Source organism: Diorhabda sublineata, chromosome 1 (genome assembly GCF_026230105.1).
Source record: "Diorhabda sublineata isolate icDioSubl1.1 chromosome 1, icDioSubl1.1, whole genome shotgun sequence".
NCBI classification, from domain to species: domain Eukaryota; kingdom Metazoa; phylum Arthropoda; class Insecta; order Coleoptera; family Chrysomelidae; genus Diorhabda; species Diorhabda sublineata.
The window spans coordinates 34701948-34714265 of record NC_079474.1 but is presented as its reverse complement, the minus strand read 5'-3'; the positions used below and the strand labels follow the sequence as shown (position 1 = coordinate 34714265).

The following is a 12318-nucleotide window of genomic DNA, read 5'->3' as shown; positions in this document are numbered from 1 at the left end:
CCACCAGTTACCAAAGATGTTTGAGACCTTGGATTATCACTAAATCTTTCCGATTCGACAATTCTGACCATTTTTCTTCGATTACTTCATCTAGTTTCTTTAATTTTTGACAAAAAACATTAGAATTGATCGTTTGGTTACTGGGAAGTAGCTTAAAAACCACAGTCAAGGTGCAATAGTTTCCCACCAGTTACCAAAGATGTTTGAGACCTTGGATTAACACTAAATCTTTCCGATTCGACAATTCTGACCATTTTCCTTCGATTACTTCATCTAGTTTCTTTAATTTTTGACAAAAAACATCAGAATTGATCGTTTGGTTACTTGGAAGTAGCTTAAAAACCACAGTCAAGGTGCAATAGTTTCCCACCAGTTACCAAAGATGTTTGAGACCTTGGATTATCACTAAATCTTTCCGATTCGACAATTCTGACCATTTTTCTTCGATTACTTCATCTAGTTTCTTTAATTTTTGACAAAAACCATCAGAATTGATCGTTTGGTTACTTGGAAGTAGCTTAAAAACCACAGTCAAGGTGCAATAGTTTCCCACCAGTTACCAAAGATGTTTGAGACCTTGGATTATCACTAAATCTTTCCGATTCGACAATTCTGACCATTTTTCTTCGATTACTTCATCTAGTTTCTTTAATTTTTGACAAAAACCATCAGAATTGATCGTTTGGTTACTTGGAAGTAGCTTAAAAACCACAGTCAAGGTGCAATAGTTTCCCACCAGTTACCAAAGATGTTTGAGACCTTGGATTATCACTAAATCTTTCCGATTCGACAATTCTGACCATTTTTCTTCGATTACTTCATCTAGTTTCTTTAATATTTGATAAAAACCATCAGAATTGATCGTTTGGTTTGGAGTTGCCAAATATGTGTGAGACCTTGGATTATCAATAAACCTTTCCGAGCAAGTTCTCTATCAATAAAAAGCGAAAATACTGAATTCCAACCTTATACATATTTTTTAGAGCTTCTCGAATAACTCACTTATTAACAATCTTTCATAAAAACTCCAAACGTCTCACCACAATTTTAAGTAGATATGAAACAATTTTGGTTACGGTTTTAAATCCTCATAAATAGCTTCAGTATTGGCCAGTACTCATATTTTTGCATAAATAACTTTAAAATTTGTTAATTCTTAATATAAATCATTCAAACCAATATCGAGTCTATACAAACTCAGTTTATCTATAATTGATGATCAAATGTAACCGAAGACTTCGATGACACGAAACTTATGTTTTGAGAACGCACACACTCGCATATCTGTCAATGAATGACAGAATATTTGACATTGACAGATTCGTTCATAAACTCAAAGTGAAGAATAAATTTGCGTGACTACAAACATTATTTTATATTCTTCTGTTCTGTTCAACAGTAAAAAGTATAATTTAGTAGTATAATATCGTTTAAACCAGTATAGTCGACAACTCTAACTCTCACTCTCTTCTTCTTCAACAATAAGTTCTGGGATCGAGTTTGGGATGGGATGTCGAGTTAGAATTCTTCTTTTTATCTCATCCCATAAATATTTTATCCGATGTAGGTCAGGACTGTAAACTGGCCACTCCATAACCCGAATTCATTTTTCTCCATTTGCAACTCAAGTTAATCATATTTATATCAACTTTTAGTTATCTTTTACCTGTTGTTATCGATTATATTCTACTTAATTAAACTCCAATCATTTCCTGTACAATTTTAATTATTTCTAGTTCCTGAATAATTATTTTTTTCTCCCAACGAACTCATTTTCTTTATATTTCGTTAAATTAATCAGTTTATAAATAAAACTAGATATATAGTTAAACCAAAATATCCCGGCAGAAACCGGAAACAGTTCGAAGACGTCAATGATTTAACTCACATATTTCTATAACATTATTCGTACATTTTCTAATTTCCCAGAAGTTTCCTGTGTATTTGTTTCACTTTCAACTGTTTTTCGAATACTTTTTTTTGATACAGTGTGATTTTCATTCAAACAGTGGCGTGTAAGTAGGAAACGCTTTGTATATATACGCGAGAAGACCCGTACTTTTATGTACAGCTACGACATGAAATCAAATAATAAATATGTCGTTAAAGGGTTGTAAAAAGTATTGGGGCACAGTTAAGAAATCGAAAAAATGTTAGCGCTCAACCCTCCTCAGATTCAACCAATTCCCTTTGATCAGCGATGTTCCAAAAATGATTATTTCTAAAAAAAAAAGAAGTAAATAATCATTGACTATCAACTGGAAGTTTTTTAATACATTATTCTCTTGTATAAACCATAAATACTCGATGTTTTATCGGTTCTACCACTGGTTGTCACAATCAGTTCCGAGAACAGCAATAGCAGGAATATGAACGGCGATATCAGCAGGAGGGATGAAGGGCGGTAGTAGGAGGGTATTTCCTGTCCTGTCCGATGCAGCTACTCTATTGACGACCGGAGACTGAAACGTTTATGTCGAATGAAATGTAAACATTTATGGTTATTCAGTAAAAAGCTACGTTTCGATTTTGTATAGATAATTGTGATTTATCCTGTATTATTTATAGATTTGGTAATACAATTATAATAAAATTCATTGAATATACGTATCCCGAGCAAAAAGGATTTTTTAATTTACTCAACAATGACCAACTGGATACCAAACCAGCTGGTGTCCTTATTTGAATTTTTGATGGGGAACTACACGTATTGAGCCCCTATTAAATTGTTTAATAGGCTTAGGGCGAGATATTACAGAGCTCAGCAGGACGACATGAATAAAAAACTTTCTCATTTTTAATGAAATTTGTCACTGAAAGTTTTCATAATCTTCTTATTTACCATTTGTTTCATCAGAATAATCTCCTTTTAAGTCTACAAGCTTTTTCCAGTGAAAGTCTATCTTTTTAATCCTTCCAAATAATAAGATGGTGGTTCCAAAAGGGCCCCGACATAGATATGGCGTTAATCGTCATTGAAAGTTTTCATAATCTTCTTATTCACCATTTGTTTCATCAGAATAATCTCCTTTTAAGTCTACAAGCTTTTTCCAGTGAAAGTCTATCTTTTTGACCCTTCCAAATAATAAGATGGTGGTTCCAAAAGGGCCCCGACCTAGATATGGCGTTAATCGTCATTGAAAGTTTTCATAATCTTCTTATTCACCATTTGTTTCATCAGAATAATCTCCTTTTAAATCTACAAGCTTTTTCCAGTGAAAGTCTATCTTTTTAATCCTTCCAAATAATAAGATGGTGGTTCCAAAAGGGCCCCGACATAGATATGGCGTTAATCGTCATTGAAAGTTTTCATAATCTTCTTATTCACCATTTGTTTCATCAGAATAATCTCCTTTTAAGTCTACAAGCTTTTTCCAGTGAAAGTCTATCTTTTTAATCCTTCCAAATAATAAGATGGTGGTTCCAAAAGGGCCCCGACCTAGATATGGCGTTAATCGTCATTGAAAGTTTTCATAATCTTCTTATTCACCATTTGTTTCATCAGAATAATCTCCTTTTAAGTCTACAAGCTTTTTCCAGTGGAAGTTTATCGTTTTAACCCTTCCAAATAATAAGATGGTGGTTCCAAAAGGGCCCCGACCTAGATATGGCGTTAATCGTCATTGAAAGTTTTCATAATCTTCTTATTTACCATTTGTTTCATCAGAATAATCTCCTTTTAAGTCTACAAGCTTTTTCCAGTGGAAGTTTATCGTTTTAACCCTTCCAAATAATAAGATGGTGGTTCCAAAAGGGCCCCGACCTAGATATGGCGTTAATCGTCATTGAAAGTTTTCATAATCTTCTTATTTACCATTTGTTTCATCAGAATAATCTCCTTTTAAGTCTACAAGCTTTTTCCAGTGAAAGTCTATCTTTTTAACCCTTCCAAATAATAAGATGGTGGTTCCAAAAGGGCCCCGACTTAGATATGGCGTTAATCGTCATTGAAAGTTTTCATAATCTTCTTATTTACCATTTGTTTCATCAGAATAATCTCCTTTTAAGTCTACAAGCTTTTTCCAGTGAAAGTCTATCTTTTTGACCCTTCCAAATAATAAGATGGTGGTTCCAAAAGGGCCCCGACCTAGATATGGCGTTAATCGTCATTGAAAGTTTTCATAATCTTCTTATTTACCATTTGTTTCATCAGAATAATCTCCTTTTAAGTCTACAAGCTTTTTCCAGTGAAAGTCTATCTTTTTAACCCTTCCAAATAATAAGATGGTGGTTCCAAAAGGGCCCCGACCTAGATATGGCGTTAATCGTCATTGAAAGTTTCCATAATCTTCTTATTTACCATTTGTTTCATCAGAATAATCTCCTTTTAAGTCTACAAGCTTTTTCCAGTGAAAGTCTATCTTTTTGACCCTTCCAAATAATAAGATGGTGGTTCCAAAAGGGCCCCGACCTAGATATGGCGTTAATCGTCATTGAAAGTTTTCATAATCTTCTTATTTACCATTTGTTTCATCAGAATAATCTCCTTTTAAGTCTACAAGCTTTTTCCAGTGGAAGTTTATCGTTTTAACCCTTCCAAATAATAAGATGGTGGTTCCAAAAGGGCCCCGACCTAGATATGGCGTTAATCGTCATTGAAAGTTTTCATAATCTTCTTATTTACCATTTGTTTCATCAGAATAATCTCCTTTTAAGTCTACAAGCTTTTTCCAGAGAAAGTCTATCTTTTTGACCCTTCCAAATAATAAGATGGTGGTTCCAAAAGGGCCCCGACCTAGATATGGCGATAATCGTCATTGAAAGTTTTCATAATCTTCTTATTCACCATTTGTTTCATCAGAATAATCTCCTTTTAAGTCTACAAGCTTTTTCCAGTGAAAGTCTATCTTTTTGACCCTTCCAAATAATAAGATGGTGGTTCCAAAAGGGCCCCGACCTAGATATAGCGTTAATCGTCATTGAAAGTTTTCATAATCTTCTTATTTACCATTTGTTTCATCAGAATAATCTACTTTTAAGTCTACAAGCTTTTTCCAGTGAAAGTCTATCTTTTTAACCCTTCCAAATAATAAGATGGTGGTTCCAAAAGGGCCCCGACTTAGATATGGCGTTAATCGTCATTGAAAGTTTTCATAATCTTCTTATTTACCATTTGTTTCATCAGAATAATCTCCTTTTAAGTCTACAAGCTTTTTCCAGTGAAAGTCTATCTTTTTGACCCTTCCAAATAATAAGATGGTGGTTCCAAAAGGGCCCCGACCTAGATATGGCGTTAATCGTCATTGAAAGTTTCCATAATCTTCTTATTTACCATTTGTTTCATCAGAATAATCTCCTTTTAAGTCTACAAGCTTTTTCCAGTGAAAGTCTATCTTTTTGACCCTTCCAAATAATAAGATGGTGGTTCCAAAAGGGCCCCGACCTAGATATGGCGTTAATCGTCATTGAAAGTTTTCATAATCTTCTTATTTACCATTTGTTTCATCAGAATAATCTCCTTTTAAGTCTACAAGCTTTTTCCAGAGAAAGTCTATCTTTTTGACCCTTCCAAATAATAAGATGGTGGTTCCAAAAGGGCCCCGACCTAGATATGGCGATAATCGTCATTGAAAGTTTTCATAATCTTCTTATTCACCATTTGTTTCATCAGAATAATCTCCTTTTAAGTCTACAAGCTTTTTCCAGTGAAAGTCTATCTTTTTGACCCTTCCAAATAATAAGATGGTGGTTCCAAAAGGGCCCCGACCTAGAGATGGCGGTAGTTGTCACTGTATTAGAAAGTACACAATCTACACAGCATATAAATCAAATTTGAAGACGCCATGTTGTTTACTATTTGTTTGACAGCTATTAATAGTGAACGTTTCCAATGAATTTGTAAACATGAAAAAAATTGGTTAGGTTAGGTTTTATCGTTTTATTCGAAAGGCGTTGTCTCAACTAATACAAAAGATTCAGTAGATTCTATTATAGGTGAAACGAGGTGGTTTAAACGAGGCCGTGACATCTACCAAATGAGTTATGGACTCCAGAAATGCTGAAGAAAATCAACAAAGTTGTACTGGATGATCTTCGACTGAAAGTCGACGAAAAAACAATTGACTGAAAATCGAGAACCTGCTCCAAAGAAGGCAGAGATCGTTCCATCTGCAAACAAGGTCTAAGCTTCGATTCCATGAGCGAAAAAATCAAGTAAAAACGGTCGAATTTGGCCAAGAAAAAACTGTTGTTTCATCAAGTTTACACATCCGTTATTGTCATGGCCAAAAATTAACGAAATAATGTTTGAAATACTGCTTCATGCATCCTATTCAACTGATTTAGCCTCCTCTGATTATTTTCTGTTCCCAGACCTGAAAAAATTACTCGGTGGTCAAAGATTTTCCAACAATGAAGAGATGTTTGACGATTCTCATGGGGAAAATGTATAAAGATAAAATAAAATTATCTTAAAGCTCAAATATGTACTTGTAGTACCATCCTCGTAAGTCTGTAAGTTGTATTTGATTCCTCGTAGACCCAAAATATTCTAGTTACCAAAATAACTTGCAGCAAGTTGAAATACGACTCCCACTTTTCAAAATTTATATATTTAAAAAAAAATAAACAGTCATTATAAGCGAAACTATAAAAAAATTTAGTTGATATCAGTAATGACGGTAATAGCGAAGTACGAAAATTTAGGTTACGAAATTCCGGTGAAAAAAGAGATAACTGGCCATATTTCTTTCATAGAGACCACTAACTGGTTTCCTATACATCTATACGAAGCATAACAACCCCCTTTTGCTGATATGATTGCGTTAAAAAAAGTGATTTATGTTTATGTGGTATATACAGATACAGGACGAAATAAAATAAATAACGTTCAAAAAAAAAACTGTCACGGAAAGGTATTATGTGAGAAAATACAAATTTTTAATGAAAAATTCTAATCAATAGCTATCAAGAAACTAACACACGGAATTATTTTGTAAAGTAGATTAACCTAAATGGCTCTCACTTTTTCCTGACCAATCGAAATGTCACCAAATTTGACACGTAGTATTTTAAAAGTTGGTACTTCATAAACGTCAAATGTCAAACGTCAATGGCAACGCCTTCTGTGTGTAATTCAACGATTTATTGAATAATGTTACTAAGAATCATTTTTTTCGAATATAAAAAAAAAATTTAATACTGGGGAAACGTTTGAAACTTCTCAATCTATACATAATAATAAAATATAGGGTAGCGAAGACGAGAAGTCCCTTTTAGCATGCCATCCGCACATTTCCATTACCGAATATTGAATATCGCTGGTAAATTAGACCTTCATTGTATTTTTTGTGCGTGATGCCAATCCATATTTGATTTAGGGAATCCAAATATGAATTTGATTTGCTCCTTTCGATACAAGATTTCTAAATGTTTCCTGTTCGAATGAATGATTTCAGGTATTAGTTAAAAGATTGTGAAGTTGGTGAAGAAAACAGATTTATGAAATTATATAGAATGGAATTAACGATAATATTTCGAGAAAGTTATTTTAGTATGGTCGCTTGCAACAATAGTTTCATATAAATTAGAGAAATTGATTGTATGAAGACTCCCCAACCAAACAGGATAAAATTTCCCCAAAATAGCAACGAAATTTAACACAAACTACACCAATCAATGTACAAGGTATATCGGAATTACTTAAGTAATATTTGTGACTTAAACGACGATCATTGAACGTTTTATTTTTGGATTAAACTTATTTTTATCTTAATAGACGTGAAACCAGAATGCTAGAGGACTTCTTCGTTCCTGAATTGCACAACTATTATAATCAAAGAACGTGGTTCTAGCAGGATGTAGCAACATCAAACATTTTCCTTACCTTGCCTCCACGAGGTCTGGATTTTATACCTGTAGACCTTTTCCTATGAGGTTATGTCAAATATATAGTTTACGATAAGGAATTAAAAGAAAATGCCAGTTACGAAATGGCAGCCATTACAAACAATACCTGGAATTTAATTGCTTAAATGTGAAGTTTCTTTTAAGACATTTTCTAGTAGATAAATTCACGGCAAATATCTAAACAGTTTAATCTAACAATCTAATGCCCTTATTAGACGAGACAACCATAGCTACTGAAGTTAGCTATGCATTGTTCTTCTTCTTATTCGTTTTTTTTTAAATTGGAGAAGATAATTTTAACCGCAAAGGATAAATGAAATCAAAAATTATATCAGGTATCATTTAACTTAACAAAATCGAATTTTAAGTCTTCAATAAATGTAAATAACCACATACATATTCAAAAGGTCCTATACATCGCTTACAAAACGCCAAATCAACCCTTCTACATCGGTATTTCTCTATTGTTCGAATGCCCTTTGGCAAGTTTTAAAAATCCGCTAATTTGAGGCTATAAGCCGGAGGCTTGGCAGTGCTGTAATTTTGATAATGACCTTGATAACGGCGAAATATTGCCTTTTTGCAAATCCTGCGCTATTTATTTTTCCCGCGGGAACTTCGAGCACGGATTAAAAAGTGATGCGTTGGTCAGATAAAAAAGGATTTTTAGAAATGAGAGACGTAATTTAGTTGATGGTAGTCAGATGTGGATTCTTCCTAATATCGAAAGAGTTTATTTGATAATTTACATATTCGATATACAGGGTGTTTGGAGGGTGAGTAGCCATAGGAAAATGGTCGATAGGTGATGGTGTTGGCTACGTGTTGCGCCTACTTAAACAACATTTTGCCTTAAGTTTAATGAGTAATAATTTTTTTTCTATTTTTCTAGAAAATCTCCATTTTTTTGTATAAGAACTTTAATTATTTTTTTAATAACCGCTGAAATGTTAAAAACCTTATTCAGATTTAATCATAATTTCATACAAACTATTCAAAAAGAAATAACAGTGAAGTATCAAACTTTCATAAATCGAAAAAAAATCATCCTTATGTCAACTTCAGATGGTAATAATAAAAAAAAAAATACAGTGTATGGCATTTACAAATGTTTTTAAAAACTTCTCTAGTTAATATTCTTTCGAACGGTATGTAACATGTATCATAACTAAACAGGTAACTCACCAAAAACCGGTTTGTCGTCACGAATGCATTAAAAAGGTGAAAACCTAAACTATTCAATTGAGCAGGTAAAAAGTTTTGTTTTGGATGACGCAACGAAAAAGTGCAATAGGTTTAGCTGTTGCACTTTTTTGTCTTCTATTACTATCTACGTACTTTATTTTGGGGCAATTAAAACAAAAAAATATTTTTTTTAAAGCATTTATTACAAATCTTGTTCAAATTGATGTCCATTATTTCTGATACGTGCGTAACATCTCTTTCTAATTTCCGTTGTGGTATGGCTTAACCTGATTTCATGTTTCATTATCACAAATGCATTATCTATTTTTTCAATTAATTGCTCTCTTGTTTCAATGGTTTCCGTATACACTAGAGCTTTAGCACGACCCCAGACATAAAAATCAAGCGGTGTTATATCCGGCGACCTTGCAGGCCATGGGATGGGACCATTTCTGCCAATCGAAGCGTTGGGACATGAATTGTTAAGGTGTTCCCGGACTGCCAAATTGTCTGGTAGATAATGTGGACCAATAAGTGTATTGCCAATTAGTCCTGCCCAAACGTTAACCGAAAACTTCCTTTGATGTGTCACCGCTCTTTTCTTTTTAGGATTTTCATCCTTTGGGGCCCAATGATGCAAATTATGAAAGTTTACAATGCCTTCCCTTGAAAACTTTGATTCATCCGTCCACGGGATACTTTTTAAGAAGTCATGGTGGTCAACATCCATGTGTAACAAGAGACAGCAAAACTGGACGCGTTTTCACCCTTTTAATGCATTCGTGACGACAAACCGGTTTTTGATGAGTTACCTGGTTAGTTATGATACATGTTACATACCGTTCGAAAGAATATTAACTAGAGAAGTTTTTAAAAACATTTGTAAATGCCATACACTGTATTTTTTTTTATTATTACCATCTGAAATTGACATAAGGATGATTTTTTTTCGATTTATGAAAGTTTGATACTTCACTGTTATTTCTTTTTGAATAGTTTGTATGAAATTATGATTAAATCTGAATAAGGTTTTTAACATTTCAGCGGTTATTAAAAAAATAATTAAAGTTCTTATACAAAAAAATGGAGATTTTCTAGAAAAATAGAAAAAAAATTATTACTCATTAAACTTAAGGCAAAATGTTGTTTAAGTAGGCGCAACACGTAGCCAACACCATCACCTATCGACCATTTTCCTATGGCTACTCACCCTCCAAACACCCTGTATACGAGGGTTGCATTAAATATTCTCCATTAAGATCAAAACACTTCGGTATACGTTTGAACCAATTGTCGATTGAGATACCTCACGAAATTTATCTTGTAGCTAATTCGGAAAACCAGGTTCGAGAAGGTGCTTAATCACAGAAAGTCGAAGCGAGTTGTTGGTTTAATCCACGTCGAAACTCGTAGAAAATCATCTCACGAAAATGATCGTGATTGAACTCCATTTCTAGAACTATCTAAAAATGTCAAACTTTGTGTTGTATATAAGTAGCAACTTTGCTATAAAAACAACTACGTCCAGTACCGATTTGAGGATTTTCTTCAACATTTCTGGAGTTGTGACGAAGCAGCTTCGAGATTATATGAAGCAGAATCAAAATTTCCTTTGAGTTTTCTAAAATATAAAACTAAATTTTTCTTCTCATTGCGTTATCTCAAGTCCCAAATCACAAAGACAAGATCCTTCTTTCAAATCCATTCCTGGACGTTCCTCAAGCTGGATATTTGTTTTTTCCTAATCTCCCTAGGGCCTATTTTGTTCTTAATCACTCGTGGTAGTCTTAGCATTAATGTATACTTCATTATCCAGTTTTCAGCTTCTTCATAACCAAATATAACATTCAATCATTCTTAGTATCAGTTTTAAGTTCAAACTATCGTTAAAAAAAACAGTGATTTCATCTTCTAGAAAGTTTCACTGGTCTATTAAATCATACATCCTTTTCCTGGTTCAGGTTACTTGGTGATGGAATATTTGGAGATCCTCTTAACTCGAAAAATTTCGCAATTTCCAATTCAAACCATACATAAATCGATATTAAAAAGTTTCACGTCGCTTAACAATTTCCTTTTGTGAAAAATGCGATTTTTCCTGCAAGCCTATGAAAAATAAAATAAGTTGTAAATAAGAACTGTCGTTCCACCCTTAATCCAATCGCATTCCGAACATTCCTCGAACTCAAATCAATTTCATTCAAGAAAATCACAATCGAACAACCCCTATTGTATATTTCTTAGCCCGTCATCAACGTTAGACTGTGAATGATGTATTTTTTCTATTGATGGTACGAAACCTTGGGGAGTTATTATAAGACAATACAATACTCAACCCCCATCTAGTTCATCTGTTCCTCCAAGAAGAGCGTGATTGACTGAAGGGACTCTTAATTAAAGTCGAAATTAATCTGAAATCTTCACGCGATAATTAATAAAACCAGGAAATCGGTTTTCACTTGATAAATACGAATATATCAAAGGGTATAAACCATGGTAATAACGGACAGGATGTTAATTTAACAAGTACATTTTATAATATTTCAAAATTTCTTGTTTTTGTAGATTATTTCGATATAAAACACTTTAGTTGTTATTTTATTTAATTCAGTCGTTGATTATTAATTGAATAAATTATTTTCTACAAAAATTAGTTTAAAAACTGTAATTCTTCTTATGAAAAATTATTTATTTCTATTCCAAATGTTTCCCTTATTAAAAATATATCTTCTACGTCCCTGGTGGGATAAACTAGCAACAGACGAATCTGTCAAAACTTTTGGTTGATGATTTTGGAGAAATTAGCCGGCGAGATTAAAATTTGGTATGATGTTATGAAAGATTTGCGAAATACTAAAGAAGGGTTGTTAAAAGAAGTCATCAGGGCATTTTGAGATGTTTTGAATATTAATTGTGAAAGTTTCGCGGTTGGGAAGCTTCCGAAAATTACGATCTACCCAAACCGTTAGTTCGATTTTAATATATTTTATTAAAGTATAAACGACACTAAAATTAAGAAATATATATTTTTAGATTATTTAATATCAATATGCACAACACTGATTAGATAAAAAGTTTTGAAACATAAATCAATTAAAAATGTTTAAAAAAAACTTAAAAATACGTTAAATAATCCACAAGGTGAAATTACATTAAATAATTCATAAGTCTAATACAAATTTTAACAATAAATATATAGAATAAACAAATAATGTTTGACAGTCAAAATGTCATATAATTATGACATGACAGATAGAAACTTTGACAACTGAAACCATAAAATAC

At 32.9% G+C, this 12318-nt stretch overlaps 1 long non-coding RNA gene across 1 annotated transcript in view; it reads right to left on the bottom strand.

Annotated features, from left to right (window-relative positions):
* Window positions 1-799: 799 nt before the first annotated feature.
* The window catches only part of LOC130452510 (uncharacterized), a 153482-nt gene continuing 141963 nt past the window's right edge, over window positions 800-12318 (bottom strand). The window contains exons 3-4 of the long non-coding RNA XR_008910976.1: window positions 2277-2462; window positions 800-2221 (exon numbers count right to left, since the gene is read on the bottom strand). This is a non-coding gene — a long non-coding RNA (uncharacterized LOC130452510). The remainder of the gene's footprint in view (window positions 2222-2276; window positions 2463-12318) is intronic.